The sequence below is a fragment of the Phocoena phocoena genome, chromosome 14 (genome assembly GCF_963924675.1).
Source record: "Phocoena phocoena chromosome 14, mPhoPho1.1, whole genome shotgun sequence".
Classification (NCBI taxonomy): domain Eukaryota; kingdom Metazoa; phylum Chordata; class Mammalia; order Artiodactyla; family Phocoenidae; genus Phocoena; species Phocoena phocoena.
The window spans coordinates 27,326,216-27,352,402 of NC_089232.1; positions in this window are offsets into that span (position 1 = coordinate 27,326,216).

Sequence of the window (26,187 nt, forward strand, 5' to 3'; positions counted from 1 at the left end):
CTGGGAAATGAAGCTGCTCCAAAAGAGAGTGCAGTGCGTTTCCCTACGCTCGGCAGGCACACAGTGCCTCCGGAGGGCTACTGGCCTGGATGCTGATTAGCAGACCCATGGGGTCCTGTGGGTACTCAGTGTTCCTGCCGGGAGCAGGGTGCCCACGCGAGCCTCCTAGGTGTCCAGAAAACTGTGCTGCAGTTAGAGACATGCCGAGCAGGGGCCACGGCCTCATGGAAACTGCTGCACGCCTCCGCTTCTGCACGGAAAGCAGGGCCTTACCTCCAGGCACGCGTTCATGCTGGGTGCCCCTTTAGCGCCACAGCGTGGAAAGCTGCTGACTTCTCCTCGAGCAGAGTGGCTTTAGGGACGAGGTCCTCGAAGTAGTCAGAGCAGAGTGTTTTCTCACGGCGGCTCACGCAAGGGCCATGACAAAGACTTCCTGGGCACTTCGGCCTCGCCAGAAATGGGGGCCTGAGGCTGTCCGAGGACTCCGGAAACGTAGCCCTCCACAAGGAACCTGCCGTGTGTTGCCCGTCACTCGGCACACTCAGAGGGCCTCCACCGGACAGACCAAACGGGCCTCGATGTTGCTCGGCCGGCCCACGGGGGTCTGGAGGTACTCGGTGACCTTGGAGGGACAATGATGCCCCCCCGAGAGGCCTAGGAGTCTTCAAAAGGGTACCTCCTTTAAAATGAAGCAGAACAGCGACCAAGAGCTCCTGGAAGCAGCTGCACGCCCCCCTCTCCGCCCGGCCACTCGGGACCTAAACTGGAGGCTAGCTCCCCCCTTGAGTCTCCTTTTAGCTCGGGAGCTTGTCAGGCTGACCACCACCGCGGCCATGGAAGCACCTGGTTTAGACAGAGCAAACTCATTTTTTTCCCCCAGAAGCATTCTCACAGGGTCTACAGGCCTGTCAAGAGGAGGGAACGTCAGGGAGCTTCAAGGCAGCATGCACGCAGCCTTCCAAATGGGAAAGCAAGGCTACTGCCAGCAGGCCCCCGTTCCCACGGGCACACTCGGCATACACCCCTGGGGTTCCTCACGAGTCCAAAGGGACACAGGTTACCCTGAGTTTCCTTCCCTGAATCAACTTCTCGAAGTAGGCTGTTCTGCATCCAGCGAACTGCCTCAGCCAAGGGACGCCGTCGCTGCTCCTCCGGGCCTGTGGCTATTCAGAAGCCTGCAGCGCCACAGGAAGGACGGGACTTAAATTGCAGTAAGAACGCAAGCCGACTTTCTCCAGGAGGCATGGTGACCTCAGGCAGGAGGTCCTAGATGGAATGCGAAGCCGAGGGTTTCTCTGAGTGCAGCTCAGGCTAGGGCAGTGCGTAGGAAGACTTCCACGCCAGGTGGGACGTGCCAGAACGGTGTCCCCGAACGTGGGCGAGCGCCGGGGAAATTAAGCTGCTCCACGCGAGAGTGCAGTGCGTTTCCCTGCGCTCGGCATACACAGAGGGGCCCCAGAGGGCTACGGGCCTGGATGTTGCTTAGCAGAGCCAGGTGGGCCTGGGGGTACTCCGTGTTCCTGCCGGGAGCAGGGTGCCCACGCTAGCCCCCTAGCTGTCCGGAAAACGGTGCTGCCGTTCAAGGTACGCCGAGCAGAGGCCACCGCCTCACGGGAAGTGCAGCACGCCTCCGCTTCTGCGCGGCAAGTCAGGGCCTTACTTCTCCAGGCGTGTGCTCGTGCTGGCTGTGCCGGTAGCGACACAGCATGGGAAGATGCTGACTTTCTCCTCGAGCAGGGTGACTTCAGGGACGAGGGCCTCCAAGTATTCAGAGCAGAGCGTTTTCTCACGGCAGCTCACACAGGGGCCAGGACGAGGTCTTCTGGGCACTTGGGACTCACCGGAAATATTGTCCTGAGGCTCTTGGAGGAGTCTGGAAGTGCGGCTCTCCTCAAGGAACGTGCAGTGTGCTGCCCATCACTCGGCAGGCACAGAGGGCCTCCGAGGGATCAACCAATGGGCCTCCAAGTTGCTCCGCCGGCCCCCAGGGGTCTGGAGGTACTCAGTGAACTTGGAGGGAAAACGATGCATAAGCCGAGAGGCCTGGGAGTCCCCAAAAGGGTACTTCCTTTAAAATAAAGCCTATAAGCGACTAAGAACGCACGGAAACAGCCGCACGTCTCCCTTTCTGCACGGCTGCTAAGGGCCTAACCTGGCGGCAAGTTTTCACCTTGAGATTCCCTTTAGCTCTAGAGCTTGTCAGGCGGACCACCACCGCGGCCACGGAAGCACCTGGTTCAGACAGAGCAAACTCCTAGTTTTCCCCGAAGCAGTCTTACGGTGTTTACAGGCCTGTCAAGAGCAGGCAATGTCAGGGAGCTTCAAGGCAGCATGAAAGCAGCCTTCCAAATGGGAAAGCAAGGCTACTCCCAGCAGGCCCCCGTTCCCGTGGGCACACTCAGCATACACCCCTGTGGTTTCTAAGAAGTCCAAAGGGACACAGGTTACCCTGTGGTTCCTTCCCTGAATCAACTCCTCCAAGTGGGGTGTTCTGCATCAAGGAAGCTGCCTCGACCAAGGAACGCCGCAGCAGCTATGCCTCTGGGCCTGTGGCTATCCAAAAGCCTGCAGTGCCACAGGAAGAACAGAACTGAAATTGCAGTAGGTACGCAGGCCCACCTTCTCTAGGAGGCACGGTGACTTCAGGCCGGAGGTCCTAGGTGGCATGCGAAGACGAGGGTTAATCTGAGTGCCGCTCGACTAGGGCCATGCGTGAGAAGACTTCCACGCCAGGTGGGACGTGCCAGAACGGTGTTCCCGAACGTGTGCGAGTGCCTGGGAAATGAAGCTGCTCCAAAAGAGAGTGCAGTGCGTTTCCCTACGCTCGGCAGGCACACAGTGCCTCCGGAGGGCTACTGGCCTGGATGCTGATTAGCAGACCCACGGGGTCCTGTGGGTACTCAGTGTTCCTGCCGGGAGCAGGGTGCCCACGCGAGCCTCCTAGGTGTCCAGAAAACTGTGCTGCAGTTAGAGACATGCCGAGCAGGGGCCACGGCCTCATGGAAACTGCTGCACGCCTCCGCTTCTGCACGGAAAGCAGGGCCTTACCTCCAGGCACGCGTTCATGCTGGGGGCCCCTTTAGCGCCACAGCGTGGTAAGCTGCTGACTTCTCCTCGAGCAGAGTGGCTTTAGGGACGAGGTCCTCGAAGTAGTCAGAGCAGAGTGTTTTCTTACGGCGGCTCACGCAAGGGCCATGACAAAGACTTCCTGGGCACTTCGGCCTCGCCAGAAATGGGGGCCTGAGGCTGTCCGAGGACTCCGGAAACGTAGCCCTCCACAAGGAACCTGCCGTGTGTTGCCCGTCACTCGGCACACTCAGAGGGCCTCCACCGGACAGACCAAACGGGCCTCGATGTTGCTCGGCCGGCCCACGGGGGTCTGGAGGTACTCGGTGACCTTGGAGGGACAATGATGCCCCCCCGAGAGGCCTAGGAGTCTTCAAAAGGGTACCTCCTTTAAAATGAAGCAGAACAGCGACCAAGAGCTCCTGGAAGCAGCTGCACGCCCCCCTCTCCGCCCGGCCACTCGGGACCTAAACTGGAGGCTAGCTCCCCCCTTGAGTCTCCTTTTAGCTCGGGAGCTTGTCAGGCTGACCACCACCGCGGCCATGGAAGCACCTGGTTTAGACAGAGCAAACTCATTTTTTTCCCCCAGAAGCATTCTCACAGGGTCTACAGGCCTGTCAAGAGGAGGGAACGTCAGGGAGCTTCAAGGCAGCATGCACGCAGCCTTCCAAATGGGAAAGCAAGGCTACTGCCAGCAGGCCCCCGTTCCCACGGGCACACTCGGCATACACCCCTGGGGTTCCTCACGAGTCCAAAGGGACACAGGTTACCCTGAGTTTCCTTCCCTGAATCAACTTCTCGAAGTAGGCTGTTCTGCATCCAGCGAACTGCCTCAGCCAAGGGACGCCGTCGCTGCTCCTCCGGGCCTGTGGCTATTCAGAAGCCTGCAGTGCCACAGGAAGGACGGGACTCAAATTGCAGTAAGAACGCAAGCCGACTTTCTCCAGGAGGCACGGTGACCTCAGGCAGGAGGTCCTAGATGGAATGCGAAGCCGAGGGTTTCTCTGAGTGCAGCTCAGGCTAGGGCAGTGCGTAGGAAGACTTCCACGCCAGGTGGGACGTGCCAGAACGGTGTCCCCGAACGTGGGCGAGCGCCGGGGAAATTAAGCTGCTCCACGCGAGAGTGCAGTGCGTTTCCCTGCGCTCGGCATACACAGAGGGGCCCCAGAGGGCTACGGGCCTGGATGTTGCTTAGCAGAGCCAGGTGGGCCTGGGGGTACTCCGTGTTCCTGCCGGGAGCAGGGTGCCCACGCTAGCCCCCTAGCTGTCCGGAAAACGGTGCTGCCGTTCAAGGTACGCCGAGCAGAGGCCACCGCCTCACGGGAAGTGCAGCACGCCTCCGCTTCTGCGCGGCAAGTCAGGGCCTTACTTCTCCAGGCGTGTGCTCGTGCTGGCTGTGCCGGTAGCGAAACAGCATGGGAAGATGCTGACTTTCTCCTCGAGCAGGGTGACTTCAGGGACGAGGGCCTCCAAGTATTCAGAGCAGAGCGTTTTCTCACGGCAGCTCACACAGGGGCCAGGACGAGGTCTTCTGGGCACTTGGGACTCACCGGAAATATTGTCCTGAGGCTCTTCGAGGAGTCTGGAAGTGCGGCTCTCCTCAAGGAACGTGCAGTGTGCTGCCCATCACTCGGCAGGCACAGAGGGCCTCCGAGGGATCAACCAATGGGCCTCCAAGTTGCTCCGCCGGCCCCCAGGGGTCTGGAGGTACTCAGTGAACTTGGAGGGAAAACGATGCATAAGCCGAGAGGCCTGGGAGTCCCCAAAAGGGTACTTCCTTTAAAATAAAGCCTATAAGCGACTAAGAACGCACGGAAACAGCCGCACGTCTCCCTTTCTGCACGGCTGCTAAGGGCCTAACCTGGCGGCAAGTTTTCACCTTGAGATTCCCTTTAGCTCTAGAGCTTGTCAGGCGGACCACCACCGCGGCCACGGAAGCACCTGGTTCAGACAGAGCAAACTCCTAGTTTTCCCCGAAGCAGTCTTACGGTGTTTACAGGCCTGTCAAGAGCAGGCAATGTCAGGGAGCTTCAAGGCAGCATGAAAGCAGCCTTCCAAATGGGAAAGCAAGGCTACTCCCAGCAGGCCCCCGTTCCCGTGGGCACACTCAGCATACACCCCTGTGGTTTCTAAGAAGTCCAAAGGGACACAGGTTACCCTGTGGTTCCTTCCCTGAATCAACTCCTCCAAGTGGGGTGTTCTGCATCAAGGAAGCTGCCTCGACCAAGGAACGCCGCAGCAGCTACGCCTCTGGGCCTGTGGCTATCCAAAAGCCTGCAGTGCCACAGGAAGAACAGAACTGAAATTGCAGTAGGTGCGCAGGCCCACCTTCTCTAGGAGGCACGGTGACTTCAGGCCGGAGGTCCTAGGTGGCATGCGAAGACGAGGGTTAATCTGAGTGCCGCTCGACTAGGGCCATGCGTGAGAAGACTTCCACGCCAGGTGGGACGTGCCAGAACGGTGTTCCCGAACGTGTGCGAGTGCCTGGGAAATGAAGCTGCTCCAAAAGAGAGTGCAGTGCGTTTCCCTACGCTCGGCAGGCACACAGTGCCTCCGGAGGGCTACTGGCCTGGATGCTGATTAGCAGACCCACGGGGTCCTGTGGGTACTCAGTGTTCCTGCCGGGAGCAGGGTGCCCACGCGAGCCTCCTAGGTGTCCAGAAAACTGTGCTGCAGTTAGAGACATGCCGAGCAGGGGCCACGGCCTCATGGAAACTGCTGCACGCCTCCGCTTCTGCACGGAAAGCAGGGCCTTACCTCCAGGCACGCGTTCATGCTGGGTGCCCCTTTAGCGCCACAGCGTGGAAAGCTGCTGACTTCTCCTCGAGCAGAGTGGCTTTAGGGACGAGGTCCTCGAAGTAGTCAGAGCAGAGTGTTTTCTCACGGCGGCTCACGCAAGGGCCATGACAAAGACTTCCTGGGCACTTCGGCCTCGCCAGAAATGGGGGCCTGAGGCTGTCCGAGGACTCCGGAAACGTAGCCCTCCACAAGGAACCTGCCGTGTGTTGCCCGTCACTCGGCACACTCAGAGGGCCTCCACCGGACAGACCAAACGGGCCTCGATGTTGCTCGGCCGGCCCACGGGGGTCTGGAGGTACTCGGTGACCTTGGAGGGACAATGATGCCCCCCCGAGAGGCCTAGGAGTCTTCAAAAGGGTACCTCCTTTAAAATGAAGCAGAACAGCGACCAAGAGCTCCTGGAAGCAGCTGCACGCCCCCCCTCTCCGCCCGGCCACTCGGGACCTAAACTGGAGGCTAGCTCCCCCCTTGAGTCTCCTTTTAGCTCGGGAGCTTGTCAGGCTGACCACCACCGCGGCCATGGAAGCACCTGGTTTAGACAGAGCAAACTCATTTTTTTCTCCCAGAAGCATTCTCACAGGGTCTACAGGCCTGTCAAGAGGAGGGAACGTCAGGGAGCTTCAAGGCAGCATGCACGCAGCCTTCCAAATGGGAAAGCAAGGCTACTGCCAGCAGGCCCCCGTTCCCACGGGCACACTCGGCATACACCCCTGGGGTTCCTCACGAGTCCAAAGGGACACAGGTTACCCTGAGTTTCCTTTCCTGAATCAACTTCTCGAAGTAGGCTGTTCTGCATCCAGCGAACTGCCTCAGCCAAGGGACGCCGTCGCTGCTCCTCCGGGCCTGTGGCTATTCAGAAGCCTGCAGTGCCACAGGAAGGACGGGACTCAAATTGCAGTAAGAACGCAAGCCGACTTTCTCCAGGAGGCACGGTGACCTCAGGCAGGAGGTCCTAGATGGAATGCGAAGCCGAGGGTTTCTCTGAGTGCAGCTCAGGCTAGGGCAGTGCGTAGGAAGACTTCCACGCCAGGTGGGACGTGCCAGAACGGTGTCCCCGAACGTGGGCGAGCGCCGGGGAAATTAAGCTGCTCCACACGAGAGTGTAGTGCGTTTCCCTGCGCTCGGCATACACAGAGGGGCCCCAGAGGGCTACGGGCCTGGATGTTGCTTAGCAGAGCCAGGTGGGCCTGGGGGTACTCCGTGTTCCTGCCGGGAGCAGGGTGCCCACGCTAGCCCCCTAGCTGTCCGGAAAACGGTGCTGCCGTTCAAGGTACGCCGAGCAGAGGCCACCGCCTCACGGGAAGTGCAGCACGCCTCCGCTTCTGCGCGGCAAGTCAGGGCCTTACTTCTCCAGGCGTGTGCTCGTGCTGGCTGTGCCGGTAGCGACACAGCATGGGAAGATGCTGACTTTCTCCTCGAGCAGGGTGACTTCAGGGACGAGGGCCTCCAAGTATTCAGAGCAGAGCGTTTTCTCACGGCAGCTCACACAGGGGCCAGGACGAGGTCTTCTGGGCACTTGGGACTCACCGGAAATATTGTCCTGAGGCTCTTGGAGGAGTCTGGAAGTGCGGCTCTCCTCAAGGAACGTGCAGTGTGCTGCCCATCACTCGGCAGGCACAGAGGGCCTCCGAGGGATCAACCAATGGGCCTCCAAGTTGCTCCGCCGGCCCCCAGGGGTCTGGAGGTACTCAGTGAACTTGGAGGGAAAACGATGCATAAGCCGAGAGGCCTGGGAGTCCCCAAAAGGGTACTTCCTTTAAAATAAAGCCTATAAGCGACTAAGAACGCACGGAAACAGCCGCACGTCTCCCTTTCTGCACGGCTGCTAAGGGCCTAACCTGGCGGCAAGTTTTCACCTTGAGATTCCCTTTAGCTCTAGAGCTTGTCAGGCGGACCACCACCGCGGCCACGGAAGCACCTGGTTCAGACAGAGCAAACTCCTAGTTTTCCCCGAAGCAGTCTTACGGTGTTTACAGGCCTGTCAAGAGCAGGCAATGTCAGGGAGCTTCAAGGCAGCATGAAAGCAGCCTTCCAAATGGGAAAGCAAGGCTACTCCCAGCAGGCCCCCGTTCCCGTGGGCACACTCAGCATACACCCCTGTGGTTTCTAAGAAGTCCAAAGGGACACAGGTTACCCTGTGGTTCCTTCCCTGAATCAACTCCTCCAAGTGGGGTGTTCTGCATCAAGGAAGCTGCCTCGACCAAGGAACGCCGCAGCAGCTACGCCTCTGGGCCTGTGGCTATCCAAAAGCCTGCAGTGCCACAGGAAGAACAGAACTGAAATTGCAGTAGGTGCGCAGGCCCACCTTCTCTAGGAGGCACGGTGACTTCAGGCCGGAGGTCCTAGGTGGCATGCGAAGACGAGGGTTAATCTGAGTGCCGCTCGACTAGGGCCATGCGTGAGAAGACTTCCACGCCAGGTGGGACGTGCCAGAACGGTGTTCCCGAACGTGTGCGAGTGCCTGGGAAATGAAGCTGCTCCAAAAGAGAGTGCAGTGCGTTTCCCTACGCTCGGCAGGCACACAGTGCCTCCGGAGGGCTACTGGCCTGGATGCTGATTAGCAGACCCACGGGGTCCTGTGGGTACTCAGTGTTCCTGCCGGGAGCAGGGTGCCCACGCGAGCCTCCTAGGTGTCCAGAAAACTGTGCTGCAGTTAGAGACATGCCGAGCAGGGGCCACGGCCTCATGGAAACTGCTGCACGCCTCCGCTTCTGCACGGAAAGCAGGGCCTTACCTCCAGGCACGCGTTCATGCTGGGTGCCCCTTTAGCGCCACAGCGTGGAAAGCTGCTGACTTCTCCTCGAGCAGAGTGGCTTTAGGGACGAGGTCCTCGAAGTAGTCAGAGCAGAGTGTTTTCTCACGGCGGCTCACGCAAGGGCCATGACAAAGACTTCCTGGGCACTTCGGCCTCGCCAGAAATGGGGGCCTGAGGCTGTCCGAGGACTCCGGAAACGTAGCCCTCCACAAGGAACCTGCCGTGTGTTGCCCGTCACTCGGCACACTCAGAGGGCCTCCACCGGACAGACCAAACGGGCCTCGATGTTGCTCGGCCGGCCCACGGGGGTCTGGAGGTACTCGGTGACCTTGGAGGGACAATGATGCCCCCCCGAGAGGCCTAGGAGTCTTCAAAAGGGTACCTCCTTTAAAATGAAGCAGAACAGCGACCAAGAGCTCCTGGAAGCAGCTGCACGCCCCCCCTCTCCGCCCGGCCACTCGGGACCTAAACTGGAGGCTAGCTCCCCCCTTGAGTCTCCTTTTAGCTCGGGAGCTTGTCAGGCTGACCACCACCGCGGCCATGGAAGCACCTGGTTTAGACAGAGCAAACTCATTTTTTTCCCCCAGAAGCATTCTCACAGGGTCTACAGGCCTGTCAAGAGGAGGGAACGTCAGGGAGCTTCAAGGCAGCATGCACGCAGCCTTCCAAATGGGAAAGCAAGGCTACTGCCAGCAGGCCCCCGTTCCCACGGGCACACTCGGCATACACCCCTGGGGTTCCTCACGAGTCCAAAGGGACACAGGTTACCCTGAGTTTCCTTTCCTGAATCAACTTCTCGAAGTAGGCTGTTCTGCATCCAGCGAACTGCCTCAGCCAAGGGACGCCGTCGCTGCTCCTCCGGGCCTGTGGCTATTCAGAAGCCTGCAGTGCCACAGGAAGGACGGGACTCAAATTGCAGTAAGAACGCAAGCCGACTTTCTCCAGGAGGCACGGTGACCTCAGGCAGGAGGTCCTAGATGGAATGCGAAGCCGAGGGTTTCTCTGAGTGCAGCTCAGGCTAGGGCAGTGCGTAGGAAGACTTCCACGCCAGGTGGGACGTGCCAGAACGGTGTCCCCGAACGTGGGCGAGCGCCGGGGAAATTAAGCTGCTCCACACGAGAGTGCAGTGCGTTTCCCTGCGCTCGGCATACACAGAGGGGCCCCAGAGGGCTACGGGCCTGGATGTTGCTTAGCAGAGCCAGGTGGGCCTGGGGGTACTCCGTGTTCCTGCCGGGAGCAGGGTGCCCACGCTAGCCCCCTAGCTGTCCGGAAAACGGTGCTGCCGTTCAAGGTACGCCGAGCAGAGGCCACCGCCTCACGGGAAGTGCAGCACGCCTCCGCTTCTGCGCGGCAAGTCAGGGCCTTACTTCTCCAGGCGTGTGCTCGTGCTGGCTGTGCCGGTAGCGACACAGCATGGGAAGATGCTGACTTTCTCCTCGAGCAGGGTGACTTCAGGGACGAGGGCCTCCAAGTATTCAGAGCAGAGCGTTTTCTCACGGCAGCTCACACAGGGGCCAGGACGAGGTCTTCTGGGCACTTGGGACTCACCGGAAATATTGTCCTGAGGCTCTTGGAGGAGTCTGGAAGTGCGGCTCTCCTCAAGGAACGTGCAGTGTGCTGCCCATCACTCGGCAGGCACAGAGGGCCTCCGAGGGATCAACCAATGGGCCTCCAAGTTGCTCCGCCGGCCCCCAGGGGTCTGGAGGTACTCAGTGAACTTGGAGGGAAAACGATGCATAAGCCGAGAGGCCTGGGAGTCCCCAAAAGGGTACTTCCTTTAAAATAAAGCCTATAAGCGACTAAGAACGCACGGAAACAGCCGCACGTCTCCCTTTCTGCACGGCTGCTAAGGGCCTAACCTGGCGGCAAGTTTTCACCTTGAGATTCCCTTTAGCTCTAGAGCTTGTCAGGCGGACCACCACCGCGGCCACGGAAGCACCTGGTTCAGACAGAGCAAACTCCTAGTTTTCCCCGAAGCAGTCTTACGGTGTTTACAGGCCTGTCAAGAGCAGGCAATGTCAGGGAGCTTCAAGGCAGCATGAAAGCAGCCTTCCAAATGGGAAAGCAAGGCTACTCCCAGCAGGCCCCCGTTCCCGTGGGCACACTCAGCATACACCCCTGTGGTTTCTAAGAAGTCCAAAGGGACACAGGTTACCCTGTGGTTCCTTCCCTGAATCAACTCCTCCAAGTGGGGTGTTCTGCATCAAGGAAGCTGCCTCGACCAAGGAACGCCGCAGCAGCTACGCCTCTGGGCCTGTGGCTATCCAAAAGCCTGCAGTGCCACAGGAAGAACAGAACTGAAATTGCAGTAGGTGCGCAGGCCCACCTTCTCTAGGAGGCACGGTGACTTCAGGCCGGAGGTCCTAGGTGGCATGCGAAGACGAGGGTTAATCTGAGTGCCGCTCGACTAGGGCCATGCGTGAGAAGACTTCCACGCCAGGTGGGACGTGCCAGAACGGTGTTCCCGAACGTGTGCGAGTGCCTGGGAAATGAAGCTGCTCCAAAAGAGAGTGCAGTGCGTTTCCCTACGCTCGGCAGGCACACAGTGCCTCCGGAGGGCTACTGGCCTGGATGCTGATTAGCAGACCCACGGGGTCCTGTGGGTACTCAGTGTTCCTGCCGGGAGCAGGGTGCCCACGCGAGCCTCCTAGGTGTCCAGAAAACTGTGCTGCAGTTAGAGACATGCCGAGCAGGGGCCACGGCCTCATGGAAACTGCTGCACGCCTCCGCTTCTGCACGGAAAGCAGGGCCTTACCTCCAGGCACGCGTTCATGCTGGGTGCCCCTTTAGCGCCACAGCGTGGAAAGCTGCTGACTTCTCCTCGAGCAGAGTGGCTTTAGGGACGAGGTCCTCGAAGTAGTCAGAGCAGAGTGTTTTCTCACGGCGGCTCACGCAAGGGCCATGACAAAGACTTCCTGGGCACTTCGGCCTCGCCAGAAATGGGGGCCTGAGGCTGTCCGAGGACTCCGGAAACGTAGCCCTCCACAAGGAACCTGCCGTGTGTTGCCCGTCACTCGGCACACTCAGAGGGCCTCCACCGGACAGACCAAACGGGCCTCGATGTTGCTCGGCCGGCCCACGGGGGTCTGGAGGTACTCGGTGACCTTGGAGGGACAATGATGCCCCCCCGAGAGGCCTAGGAGTCTTCAAAAGGGTACCTCCTTTAAAATGAAGCAGAACAGCGACCAAGAGCTCCTGGAAGCAGCTGCACGCCCCCCTCTCCGCCCGGCCACTCGGGACCTAAACTGGAGGCTAGCTCCCCCCTTGAGTCTCCTTTTAGCTCGGGAGCTTGTCAGGCTGACCACCACCGCGGCCATGGAAGCACCTGGTTTAGACAGAGCAAACTCATTTTTTTCCCCCAGAAGCATTCTCACAGGGTCTACAGGCCTGTCAAGAGGAGGGAACGTCAGGGAGCTTCAAGGCAGCATGCACGCAGCCTTCCAAATGGGAAAGCAAGGCTACTGCCAGCAGGCCCCCGTTCCCACGGGCACACTCGGCATACACCCCTGGGGTTCCTCACGAGTCCAAAGGGACACAGGTTACCCTGAGTTTCCTTCCCTGAATCAACTTCTCGAAGTAGGCTGTTCTGCATCCAGCGAACTGCCTCAGCCAAGGGACGCCGTCGCTGCTCCTCCGGGCCTGTGGCTATTCAGAAGCCTGCAGTGCCACAGGAAGGACGGGACTCAAATTGCAGTAAGAACGCAAGCCGACTTTCTCCAGTAGGCACGGTGACCTCAGGCAGGAGGTCCTAGATGGAATGCGAAGCCGAGGGTTTCTCTGAGTGCAGCTCAGGCTAGGGCAGTGCGTAGGAAGACTTCCACGCCAGGTGGGACGTGCCAGAACGGTGTCCCCGAACGTGGGCGAGCGCCGGGGAAATTAAGCTGCTCCACACGAGAGTGCAGTGCGTTTCCCTGCGCTCGGCATACACAGAGGGGCCCCAGAGGGCTACGGGCCTGGATGTTGCTTAGCAGAGCCAGGTGGGCCTGGGGGTACTCCGTGTTCCTGCCGGGAGCAGGGTGCCCACGCTAGCCCCCTAGCTGTCCGGAAAACGGTGCTGCCGTTCAAGGTACGCCGAGCAGAGGCCACCGCCTCACGGGAAGTGCAGCACGCCTCCGCTTCTGCGCGGCAAGTCAGGGCCTTACTTCTCCAGGCGTGTGCTCGTGCTGGCTGTGCCGGTAGCGACACAGCATGGGAAGATGCTGACTTTCTCCTCGAGCAGGGTGACTTCAGGGACGAGGGCCTCCAAGTATTCAGAGCAGAGCGTTTTCTCACGGCAGCTCACACAGGGGCCAGGACGAGGTCTTCTGGGCACTTGGGACTCACCGGAAATATTGTCCTGAGGCTCTTCGAGGAGTCTGGAAGTGCGGCTCTCCTCAAGGAACGTGCAGTGTGCTGCCCATCACTCGGCAGGCACAGAGGGCCTCCGAGGGATCAACCAATGGGCCTCCAAGTTGCTCCGCCGGCCCCCAGGGGTCTGGAGGTACTCAGTGAACTTGGAGGGAAAACGATGCATAAGCCGAGAGGCCTGGGAGTCCCCAAAAGGGTACTTCCTTTAAAATAAAGCCTATAAGCGACTAAGAACGCACGGAAACAGCCGCACGTCTCCCTTTCTGCACGGCTGCTAAGGGCCTAACCTGGCGGCAAGTTTTCACCTTGAGATTCCCTTTAGCTCTAGAGCTTGTCAGGCGGACCACCACCGCGGCCACGGAAGCACCTGGTTCAGACAGAGCAAACTCCTAGTTTTCCCCGAAGCAGTCTTACGGTGTTTACAGGCCTGTCAAGAGCAGGCAATGTCAGGGAGCTTCAAGGCAGCATGAAAGCAGCCTTCCAAATGGGAAAGCAAGGCTACTCCCAGCAGGCCCCCGTTCCCGTGGGCACACTCAGCATACACCCCTGTGGTTTCTAAGAAGTCCAAAGGGACACAGGTTACCCTGTGGTTCCTTCCCTGAATCAACTCCTCCAAGTGGGGTGTTCTGCATCAAGGAAGCTGCCTCGACCAAGGAACGCCGCAGCAGCTACGCCTCTGGGCCTGTGGCTATCCAAAAGCCTGCAGTGCCACAGGAAGAACAGAACTGAAATTGCAGTAGGTGCGCAGGCCCACCTTCTCTAGGAGGCACGGTGACTTCAGGCCGGAGGTCCTAGGTGGCATGCGAAGACGAGGGTTAATCTGAGTGCCGCTCGACTAGGGCCATGCGTGAGAAGACTTCCACGCCAGGTGGGACGTGCCAGAACGGTGTTCCCGAACGTGTGCGAGTGCCTGGGAAATGAAGCTGCTCCAAAAGAGAGTGCAGTGCGTTTCCCTACGCTCGGCAGGCACACAGTGCCTCCGGAGGGCTACTGGCCTGGATGCTGATTAGCAGACCCACGGGGTCCTGTGGGTACTCAGTGTTCCTGCCGGGAGCAGGGTGCCCACGCGAGCCTCCTAGGTGTCCAGAAAACTGTGCTGCAGTTAGAGACATGCCGAGCAGGGGCCACGGCCTCATGGAAACTGCTGCACGCCTCCGCTTCTGCACGGAAAGCAGGGCCTTACCTCCAGGCACGCGTTCATGCTGGGTGCCCCTTTAGCGCCACAGCGTGGAAAGCTGCTGACTTCTCCTCGAGCAGAGTGGCTTTAGGGACGAGGTCCTCGAAGTAGTCAGAGCAGAGTGTTTTCTCACGGCGGCTCACGCAAGGGCCATGACAAAGACTTCCTGGGCACTTCGGCCTCGCCAGAAATGGGGGCCTGAGGCTGTCCGAGGACTCCGGAAACGTAGCCCTCCACAAGGAACCTGCCGTGTGTTGCCCGTCACTCGGCACACTCAGAGGGCCTCCACCGGACAGACCAAACGGGCCTCGATGTTGCTCGGCCGGCCCACGGGGGTCTGGAGGTACTCGGTGACCTTGGAGGGACAATGATGCCCCCCCGAGAGGCCTAGGAGTCTTCAAAAGGGTACCTCCTTTAAAATGAAGCAGAACAGCGACCAAGAGCTCCTGGAAGCAGCTGCACGCCCCCCTCTCCGCCCGGCCACTCGGGACCTAAACTGGAGGCTAGCTCCCCCCTTGAGTCTCCTTTTAGCTCGGGAGCTTGTCAGGCTGACCACCACCGCGGCCATGGAAGCACCTGGTTTAGACAGAGCAAACTCATTTTTTTCCCCCAGAAGCATTCTCACAGGGTCTACAGGCCTGTCAAGAGGAGGGAACGTCAGGGAGCTTCAAGGCAGCATGCACGCAGCCTTCCAAATGGGAAAGCAAGGCTACTGCCAGCAGGCCCCCGTTCCCACGGGCACACTCGGCATACACCCCTGGGGTTCCTCACGAGTCCAAAGGGACACAGGTTACCCTGAGTTTCCTTCCCTGAATCAACTTCTCGAAGTAGGCTGTTCTGCATCCAGCGAACTGCCTCAGCCAAGGGACGCCGTCGCTGCTCCTCCGGGCCTGTGGCTATTCAGAAGCCTGCAGCGCCACAGGAAGGACGGGACTCAAATTGCAGTAAGAACGCAAGCCGACTTTCTCCAGTAGGCACGGTGACCTCAGGCAGGAGGTCCTAGATGGAATGCGAAGCCGAGGGTTTCTCTGAGTGCAGCTCAGGCTAGGGCAGTGCGTAGGAAGACTTCCACGCCAGGTGGGACGTGCCAGAACGGTGTCCCCGAACGTGGGCGAGCGCCGGGGAAATTAAGCTGCTCCACACGAGAGTGCAGTGCGTTTCCCTGCGCTCGGCATACACAGAGGGGCCCCAGAGGGCTACGGGCCTGGATGTTGCTTAGCAGAGCCAGGTGGGCCTGGGGGTACTCCGTGTTCCTGCCGGGAGCAGGGTGCCCACGCTAGCCCCCTAGCTGTCCGGAAAACGGTGCTGCCGTTCAAGGTACGCCGAGCAGAGGCCACCGCCTCACGGGAAGTGCAGCACGCCTCCGCTTCTGCGCGGCAAGTCAGGGCCTTACTTCTCCAGGCGTGTGCTCGTGCTGGCTGTGCCGGTAGCGACACAGCATGGGAAGATGCTGACTTTCTCCTCGAGCAGGGTGACTTCAGGGACGAGGGCCTCCAAGTATTCAGAGCAGAGCGTTTTCTCACGGCAGCTCACACAGGGGCCAGGACGAGGTCTTCTGGGCACTTGGGACTCACCGGAAATATTGTCCTGAGGCTCTTGGAGGAGTCTGGAAGTGCGGCTCTCCTCAAGGAACGTGCAGTGTGCTGCCCATCACTCGGCAGGCACAGAGGGCCTCCGAGGGATCAACCAATGGGCCTCCAAGTTGCTCCGCCGGCCCCCAGGGGTCTGGAGGTACTCAGTGAACTTGGAGGGAAAACGATGCATAAGCCGAGAGGCCTGGGAGTCCCCAAAAGGGTACTTCCTTTAAAATAAAGCCTATAAGCGACTAAGAACGCACGGAAACAGCCGCACGTCTCCCTTTCTGCACGGCTGCTAAGGGCCTAACCTGGCGGCAAGTTTTCACCTTGAGATTCCCTTTAGCTCTAGAGCTTGTCAGGCGGACCACCACCGCGGCCACGGAAGCACCTGGTTCAGACAGAGCAAACTCCTAGTTTTCCCCGAAGCAGTCTTACGGTGTTTACAGGCCTGTCAAGAGCAGGCAATGTCAGGGAGCTTCAAGGCAGCATGAAAGCAGCCTTCCAAATGGGAAAGCAAGGCTACTCCCAGCAGGCCCCCGTTCCCGTGGGCACACTCAGCATACACCCCTGTGGTTTCTAAGAAGTCCAAAGGGACACAGGTTACCCTGTGGTTCCTTCCCTGAATCAACTCCTCCAAGTGGGGTGTTCTGCATCAAGGAAGCTGCCTCGACCAAGGAACGCCGCAGCAGCTACGCCTCTGGGCCTGTGGCTATCCAAAAGCCTGCAGTGCCACAGGAAGAACAGAACTGAAATTGCAGTAGGTACGCAGGCCCACCTTCTCTAGGAGGCACGGTGACTTCAGGCCGGAGGTCCTAGGTGGCATGCGAAGACGAGGGTTAATCTGAGTGCCGCTCGACTAGGGCCATGCGTGAGAAGACTTCCACGCCAGGTGGGACGTGCCAGAACGGTGTTCCCGAACGTGTGCGAGTGCCTGGGAAATGAAGCTGCTCCAAAAGAGAGTGCAGTGCGTTTCCCTACGCTCGGCAGGCACACAGTGCCTCCGGAGGGCTACTGGCCTGGATGCTGATTAGCAGACCCACGGGGTCCTGTGGGTACTCAGTGTTCCTGCCGGGAGCAGGGTGCCCACGCGAGCCTCCTAGGTGTCCAGAAAACTGTGCTGCAGTTAGAGACATGCCGAGCAGGGGCCACGGCCTCATGGAAACTGCTGCACGCCTCCGCTTCTGCACGGAAAGCAGGGCCTTACCTCCAGGCACGCGTTCATGCTGGGTGCCCCTTTAGCGCCACAGCGTGGAAAGCTGCTGACTTCTCCTCGAGCAGAGTGGCTTTAGGGACGAGGTCCTCGAAGTAGTCAGAGCAGAGTGTTTTCTCACGGCGGCTCACGCAAGGGCCATGACAAAGACTTCCTGGGCACTTCGGCCTCGCCAGAAATGGGGGCCTGAGGCTGTCCGAGGACTCCGGAAACGTAGCCCTCCACAAGGAACCTGCCGTGTGTTGCCCGTCACTCGGCACACTCAGAGGGCCTCCACCGGACAGACCAAACGGGCCTCGATGTTGCTCGGCCGGCCCACGGGGGTCTGGAGGTACTCGGTGACCTTGGAGGGACAATGATGCCCCCCCGAGAGGCCTAGGAGTCTTCAAAAGGGTACCTCCTTTAAAATGAAGCAGAACAGCGACCAAGAGCTCCTGGAAGCAGCTGCACGCCCCCCTCTCCGCCCGGCCACTCGGGACCTAAACTGGAGGCTAGCTCCCCCCTTGAGTCTCCTTTTAGCTCGGGAGCTTGTCAGGCTGACCACCACCGCGGCCATGGAAGCACCTGGTTTAGACAGAGCAAACTCATTTTTTTCCCCCAGAAGCATTCTCACAGGGTCTACAGGCCTGTCAAGAGGAGGGAACGTCAGGGAGCTTCAAGGCAGCATGCACGCAGCCTTCCAAATGGGAAAGCAAGGCTACTGCCAGCAGGCCCCCGTTCCCACGGGCACACTCGGCATACACCCCTGGGGTTCCTCACGAGTCCAAAGGGACACAGGTTACCCTGAGTTTCCTTCCCTGAATCAACTTCTCGAAGTAGGCTGTTCTGCATCCAGCGAACTGCCTCAGCCAAGGGACGCCGTCGCTGCTCCTCCGGGCCTGTGGCTATTCAGAAGCCTGCAGCGCCACAGGAAGGACGGGACTTAAATTGCAGTAAGAACGCAAGCCGACTTTCTCCAGGAGGCATGGTGACCTCAGGCAGGAGGTCCTAGATGGAATGCGAAGCCGAGGGTTTCTCTGAGTGCAGCTCAGGCTAGGGCAGTGCGTAGGAAGACTTCCACGCCAGGTGGGACGTGCCAGAACGGTGTCCCCGAACGTGGGCGAGCGCCGGGGAAATTAAGCTGCTCCACGCGAGAGTGCAGTGCGTTTCCCTGCGCTCGGCATACACAGAGGGGCCCCAGAGGGCTACGGGCCTGGATGTTGCTTAGCAGAGCCAGGTGGGCCTGGGGGTACTCCGTGTTCCTGCCGGGAGCAGGGTGCCCACGCTAGCCCCCTAGCTGTCCGGAAAACGGTGCTGCCGTTCAAGGTACGCCGAGCAGAGGCCACCGCCTCACGGGAAGTGCAGCACGCCTCCGCTTCTGCGCGGCAAGTCAGGGCCTTACTTCTCCAGGCGTGTGCTCGTGCTGGCTGTGCCGGTAGCGACACAGCATGGGAAGATGCTGACTTTCTCCTCGAGCAGGGTGACTTCAGGGACGAGGGCCTCCAAGTATTCAGAGCAGAGCGTTTTCTCACGGCAGCTCACACAGGGGCCAGGACGAGGTCTTCTGGGCACTTGGGACTCACCGGAAATATTGTCCTGAGGCTCTTGGAGGAGTCTGGAAGTGCGGCTCTCCTCAAGGAACGTGCAGTGTGCTGCCCATCACTCGGCAGGCACAGAGGGCCTCCGAGGGATCAACCAATGGGCCTCCAAGTTGCTCCGCCGGCCCCCAGGGGTCTGGAGGTACTCAGTGAACTTGGAGGGAAAACGATGCATAAGCCGAGAGGCCTGGGAGTCCCCAAAAGGGTACTTCCTTTAAAATAAAGCCTATAAGCGACTAAGAACGCACGGAAACAGCCGCACGTCTCCCTTTCTGCACGGCTGCTAAGGGCCTAACCTGGCGGCAAGTTTTCACCTTGAGATTCCCTTTAGCTCTAGAGCTTGTCAGGCGGACCACCACCGCGGCCACGGAAGCACCTGGTTCAGACAGAGCAAACTCCTAGTTTTCCCCGAAGCAGTCTTACGGTGTTTACAGGCCTGTCAAGAGCAGGCAATGTCAGGGAGCTTCAAGGCAGCATGAAAGCAGCCTTCCAAATGGGAAAGCAAGGCTACTCCCAGCAGGCCCCCGTTCCCGTGGGCACACTCAGCATACACCCCTGTGGTTTCTAAGAAGTCCAAAGGGACACAGGTTACCCTGTGGTTCCTTCCCTGAATCAACTCCTCCAAGTGGGGTGTTCTGCATCAAGGAAGCTGCCTCGACCAAGGAACGCCGCAGCAGCTACGCCTCTGGGCCTGTGGCTATCCAAAAGCCTGCAGTGCCACAGGAAGAACAGAACTGAAATTGCAGTAGGTACGCAGGCCCACCTTCTCTAGGAGGCACGGTGACTTCAGGCCGGAGGTCCTAGGTGGCATGCGAAGACGAGGGTTAATCTGAGTGCCGCTCGACTAGGGCCATGCGTGAGAAGACTTCCACGCCAGGTGGGACGTGCCAGAACGGTGTTCCCGAACGTGTGCGAGTGCCTGGGAAATGAAGCTGCTCCAAAAGAGAGTGCAGTGCGTTTCCCTACGCTCGGCAGGCACACAGTGCCTCCGGAGGGCTACTGGCCTGGATGCTGATTAGCAGACCCACGGGGTCCTGTGGGTACTCAGTGTTCCTGCCGGGAGCAGGGTGCCCACGCGAGCCTCCTAGGTGTCCAGAAAACTGTGCTGCAGTTAGAGACATGCCGAGCAGGGGCCACGGCCTCATGGAAACTGCTGCACGCCTCCGCTTCTGCACGGAAAGCAGGGCCTTACCTCCAGGCACGCGTTCATGCTGGGTGCCCCTTTAGCGCCACAGCGTGGAAAGCTGCTGACTTCTCCTCGAGCAGAGTGGCTTTAGGGACGAGGTCCTCGAAGTAGTCAGAGCAGAGTGTTTTCTCACGGCGGCTCACGCAAGGGCCATGACAAAGACTTCCTGGGCACTTCGGCCTCGCCAGAAATGGGGGCCTGAGGCTGTCCGAGGACTCCGGAAACGTAGCCCTCCACAAGGAACCTGCCGTGTGTTGCCCGTCACTCGGCACACTCAGAGGGCCTCCACCGGACAGACCAAACGGGCCTCGATGTTGCTCGGCCGGCCCACGGGGGTCTGGAGGTACTCGGTGACCTTGGAGGGACAATGATGCCCCCCCGAGAGGCCTAGGAGTCTTCAAAAGGGTACCTCCTTTAAAATGAAGCAGAACAGCGACCAAGAGCTCCTGGAAGCAGCTGCACGCCCCCCTCTCCGCCCGGCCACTCGGGACCTAAACTGGAGGCTAGCTCCCCCCTTGAGTCTCCTTTTAGCTCGGGAGCTTGTCAGGCTGACCACCACCGCGGCCATGGAAGCACCTGGTTTAGACAGAGCAAACTCATTTTTTTCCCCCAGAAGCATTCTCACAGGGTCTACAGGCCTGTCAAGAGGAGGGAACGTCAGGGAGCTTCAAGGCAGCATGCACGCAGCCTTCCAAATGGGAAAGCAAGGCTACTGCCAGCAGGCCCCCGTTCCCACGGGCACACTCGGCATACACCCCTGGGGTTCCTCACGAGTCCAAAGGGACACAGGTTACCCTGAGTTTCCTTCCCTGAATCAACTTCTCGAAGTAGGCTGTTCTGCATCCAGCGAACTGCCTCAGCCAAGGGACGCCGTCGCTGCTCCTCCGGGCCTGTGGCTATTCAGAAGCCTGCAGTGCCACAGGAAGGACGGGACTCAAATTGCAGTAAGAACGCAAGCCGACTTTCTCCAGGAGGCACGGTGACCTCAGGCAGGAGGTCCTAGATGGAATGCGAAGCCGAGGGTTTCTCTGAGTGCAGCTCAGGCTAGGGCAGTGCGTAGGAAGACTTCCACGCCAGGTGGGACGTGCCAGAACGGTGTCCCCGAACGTGGGCGAGCGCCGGGGAAATTAAGCTGCTCCACGCGAGAGTGCAGTGCGTTTCCCTGCGCTCGGCATACACAGAGGGGCCCCAGAGGGCTACGGGCCTGGATGTTGCTTAGCAGAGCCAGGTGGGCCTGGGGGTACTCCGTGTTCCTGCCGGGAGCAGGGTGCCCACGCTAGCCCCCTAGCTGTCCGGAAAACGGTGCTGCCGTTCAAGGTACGCCGAGCAGAGGCCACCGCCTCACGGGAAGTGCAGCACGCCTCCGCTTCTGCGCGGCAAGTCAGGGCCTTACTTCTCCAGGCGTGTGCTCGTGCTGGCTGTGCCGGTAGCGACACAGCATGGGAAGATGCTGACTTTCTCCTCGAGCAGGGTGACTTCAGGGACGAGGGCCTCCAAGTATTCAGAGCAGAGCGTTTTCTCACGGCAGCTCACACAGGGGCCAGGACGAGGTCTTCTGGGCACTTGGGACTCACCGGAAATATTGTCCTGAGGCTCTTGGAGGAGTCTGGAAGTGCGGCTCTCCTCAAGGAACGTGCAGTGTGCTGCCCATCACTCGGCAGGCACAGAGGGCCTCCGAGGGATCAACCAATGGGCCTCCAAGTTGCTCCGCCGGCCCCCAGGGGTCTGGAGGTACTCAGTGAACTTGGAGGGAAAACGATGCATAAGCCGAGAGGCCTGGGAGTCCCCAAAAGGGTACTTCCTTTAAAATAAAGCCTATAAGCGACTAAGAACGCACGGAAACAGCCGCACGTCTCCCTTTCTGCACGGCTGCTAAGGGCCTAACCTGGCGGCAAGTTTTCACCTTGAGATTCCCTTTAGCTCTAGAGCTTGTCAGGCGGACCACCACCGCGGCCACGGAAGCACCTGGTTCAGACAGAGCAAACTCCTAGTTTTCCCCGAAGCAGTCTTACGGTGTTTACAGGCCTGTCAAGAGCAGGCAATGTCAGGGAGCTTCAAGGCAGCATGAAAGCAGCCTTCCAAATGGGAAAGCAAGGCTACTCCCAGCAGGCCCCCGTTCCCGTGGGCACACTCAGCATACACCCCTGTGGTTTCTAAGAAGTCCAAAGGGACACAGGTTACCCTGTGGTTCCTTCCCTGAATCAACTCCTCCAAGTGGGGTGTTCTGCATCAAGGAAGCTGCCTCGACCAAGGAACGCCGCAGCAGCTACGCCTCTGGGCCTGTGGCTATCCAAAAGCCTGCAGTGCCACAGGAAGAACAGAACTGAAATTGCAGTAGGTACGCAGGCCCACCTTCTCTAGGAGGCACGGTGACTTCAGGCCGGAGGTCCTAGGTGGCATGCGAAGACGAGGGTTAATCTGAGTGCCGCTCGACTAGGGCCATGCGTGAGAAGACTTCCACGCCAGGTGGGACGTGCCAGAACGGTGTTCCCGAACGTGTGCGAGTGCCTGGGAAATGAAGCTGCTCCAAAAGAGAGTGCAGTGCGTTTCCCTACGCTCGGCAGGCACACAGTGCCTCCGGAGGGCTACTGGCCTGGATGCTGATTAGCAGACCCACGGGGTCCTGTGGGTACTCAGTGTTCCTGCCGGGAGCAGGGTGCCCACGCGAGCCTCCTAGGTGTCCAGAAAACTGTGCTGCAGTTAGAGACATGCCGAGCAGGGGCCACGGCCTCATGGAAACTGCTGCACGCCTCCGCTTCTGCACGGAAAGCAGGGCCTTACCTCCAGGCACGCGTTCATGCTGGGTGCCCCTTTAGCGCCACAGCGTGGAAAGCTGCTGACTTCTCCTCGAGCAGAGTGGCTTTAGGGACGAGGTCCTCGAAGTAGTCAGAGCAGAGTGTTTTCTCACGGCGGCTCACGCAAGGGCCATGACAAAGACTTCCTGGGCACTTCGGCCTCGCCAGAAATGGGGGCCTGAGGCTGTCCGAGGACTCCGGAAACGTAGCCCTCCACAAGGAACCTGCCGTGTGTTGCCCGTCACTCGGCACACTCAGAGGGCCTCCACCGGACAGACCAAACGGGCCTCGATGTTGCTCGGCCGGCCCACGGGGGTCTGGAGGTACTCGGTGACCTTGGAGGGACAATGATGCCCCCCCGAGAGGCCTAGGAGTCTTCAAAAGGGTACCTCCTTTAAAATGAAGCAGAACAGCGACCAAGAGCTCCTGGAAGCAGCTGCACGCCCCCCTCTCCGCCCGGCCACTCGGGACCTAAACTGGAGGCTAGCTCCCCCCTTGAGTCTCCTTTTAGCTCGGGAGCTTGTCAGGCTGACCACCACCGCGGCCATGGAAGCACCTGGTTTAGACAGAGCAAACTCATTTTTTTCCCCCAGAAGCATTCTCACAGGGTCTACAGGCCTGTCAAGAGGAGGGAACGTCAGGGAGCTTCAAGGCAGCATGCACGCAGCCTTCCAAATGGGAAAGCAAGGCTACTGCCAGCAGGCCCCCGTTCCCACGGGCACACTCGGCATACACCCCTGGGGTTCCTCACGAGTCCATAGGGACACAGGTTACCCTGAGTTTCCTTCCCTGAATCAACTTCTCGAAGTAGGCTGTTCTGCATCCAGCGAACTGCCTCAGCCAAGGGACGCCGTCGCTGCTCCTCCGGGCCTGTGGCTATTCAGAAGCCTGCAGTGCCACAGGAAGGACGGGACTTAAATTGCAGTAAGAACGCAAGCCGACTTTCTCCAGGAGGCACGGTGACCTCAGGCAGGAGGTCCTAGATGGAATGCGAAGCCGAGGGTTTCTCTGAGTGCAGCTCAGGCTAGGGCAGTGCGTAGGAAGACTTCCACGCCAGGTGGGACGTGCCAGAACGGTGTCCCCGAACGTGGGCGAGCGCCGGGGAAATTAAGCTGCTCCACGCGAGAGTGCAGTGCGTTTCCCTGCGCTCGGCATACACAGAGGGGCCCCAGAGGGCTACGGGCCTGGATGTTGCTTAGCAGAGCCAGGTGGGCCTGGGGGTACTCCGTGTTCCTGCCGGGAGCAGGGTGCCCACGCTAGCCCCCTAGCTGTCCGGAAAACGGTGCTGCCGTTCAAGGTACGCCGAGCAGAGGCCACCGCCTCACGGGAAGTGCAGCACGCCTCCGCTTCTGCGCGGCAAGTCAGGGCCTTACTTCTCCAGGCGTGTGCTCGTGCTGGCTGTGCCGGTAGCGACACAGCATGGGAAGATGCTGACTTTCTCCTCGAGCAGGGTGACTTCAGGGACGAGGGCCTCCAAGTATTCAGAGCAGAGCGTTTTCTCACGGCAGCTCACACAGGGGCCAGGACGAGGTCTTCTGGGCACTTGGGACTCACCGGAAATATTGTCCTGAGGCTCTTGGAGGAGTCTGGAAGTGCAGCTCTCCTCAAGGAACGTGCAGTGTGCTGCCCATCACTCGGCAGGCACAGAGGGCCTCCGAGGGATCAACCAATGGGCCTCCAAGTTGCTCCGCCGGCCCCCAGGGGTCTGGAGGTACTCAGTGAACTTGGAGGGAAAACGATGCATAAGCCGAGAGGCCTGGGAGTCCCCAAAAGGGTACTTCCTTTAAAATAAAGCCTATAAGCGACTAAGAACGCACGGAAACAGCCGCACGTCTCCCTTTCTGCACGGCTGCTAAGGGCCTAACCTGGCGGCAAGTTTTCACCTTGAGATTCCCTTTAGCTCTAGAGCTTGTCAGGCGGACCACCACCGCGGCCACGGAAGCACCTGGTTCAGACAGAGCAAACTCCTAGTTTTCCCCGAAGCAGTCTTACGGTGTTTACAGGCCTGTCAAGAGCAGGCAATGTCAGGGAGCTTCAAGGCAGCATGAAAGCAGCCTTCCAAATGGGAAAGCAAGGCTACTCCCAGCAGGCCCCCGTTCCCGTGGGCACACTCAGCATACACCCCTGTGGTTTCTAAGAAGTCCAAAGGGACACAGGTTACCCTGTGGTTCCTTCCCTGAATCAACTCCTCCAAGTGGGGTGTTCTGCATCAAGGAAGCTGCCTCGACCAAGGAACGCCGCAGCAGCTACGCCTCTGGGCCTGTGGCTATCCAAAAGCCTGCAGTGCCACAGGAAGAACAGAACTGAAATTGCAGTAGGTACGCAGGCCCACCTTCTCTAGGAGGCACGGTGACTTCAGGCCGGAGGTCCTAGGTGGCATGCGAAGACGAGGGTTAATCTGAGTGCCGCTCGACTAGGGCCATGCGTGAGAAGACTTCCACGCCAGGTGGGACGTGCCAGAACGGTGTTCCCGAACGTGTGCGAGTGCCTGGGAAATGAAGCTGCTCCAAAAGAGAGTGCAGTGCGTTTCCCTACGCTCGGCAGGCACACAGTGCCTCCGGAGGGCTACTGGCCTGGATGCTGATTAGCAGACCCACGGGGTCCTGTGGGTACTCAGTGTTCCTGCCGGGAGCAGGGTGCCCACGCGAGCCTCCTAGGTGTCCAGAAAACTGTGCTGCAGTTAGAGACATGCCGAGCAGGGGCCACGGCCTCATGGAAACTGCTGCACGCCTCCGCTTCTGCACGGAAAGCAGGGCCTTACCTCCAGGCACGCGTTCATGCTGGGTGCCCCTTTAGCGCCACAGCGTGGAAAGCTGCTGACTTCTCCTCGAGCAGAGTGGCTTTAGGGACGAGGTCCTCGAAGTAGTCAGAGCAGAGTGTTTTCTCACGGCGGCTCACGCAAGGGCCATGACAAAGACTTCCTGGGCACTTCGGCCTCGCCAGAAATGGGGGCCTGAGGCTGTCCGAGGACTCCGGAAACGTAGCCCTCCACAAGGAACCTGCCGTGTGTTGCCCGTCACTCGGCACACTCAGAGGGCCTCCACCGGACAGACCAAACGGGCCTCGATGTTGCTCGGCCGGCCCACGGGGGTCTGGAGGTACTCGGTGACCTTGGAGGGACAATGATGCCCCCCCGAGAGGCCTAGGAGTCTTCAAAAGGGTACCTCCTTTAAAATGAAGCAGAACAGCGACCAAGAGCTCCTGGAAGCAGCTGCACGCCCCCCTCTCCGCCCGGCCACTCGGGACCTAAACTGGAGGCTAGCTCCCCCCTTGAGTCTCCTTTTAGCTCGGGAGCTTGTCAGGCTGACCACCACCGCGGCCATGGAAGCACCTGGTTTAGACAGAGCAAACTCATTTTTTTCCCCCAGAAGCATTCTCACAGGGTCTACAGGCCTGTCAAGAGGAGGGAACGTCAGGGAGCTTCAAGGCAGCATGCACGCAGCCTTCCAAATGGGAAAGCAAGGCTACTGCCAGCAGGCCCCCGTTCCCACGGGCACACTCGGCATACACCCCTGGGGTTCCTCACGAGTCCAAAGGGACACAGGTTACCCTGAGTTTCCTTCCCTGAATCAACTTCTCGAAGTAGGCTGTTCTGCATCCAGCGAACTGCCTCAGCCAAGGGACGCCGTCGCTGCTCCTCCGGGCCTGTGGCTATTCAGAAGCCTGCAGCGCCACAGGAAGGACGGGACTTAAATTGC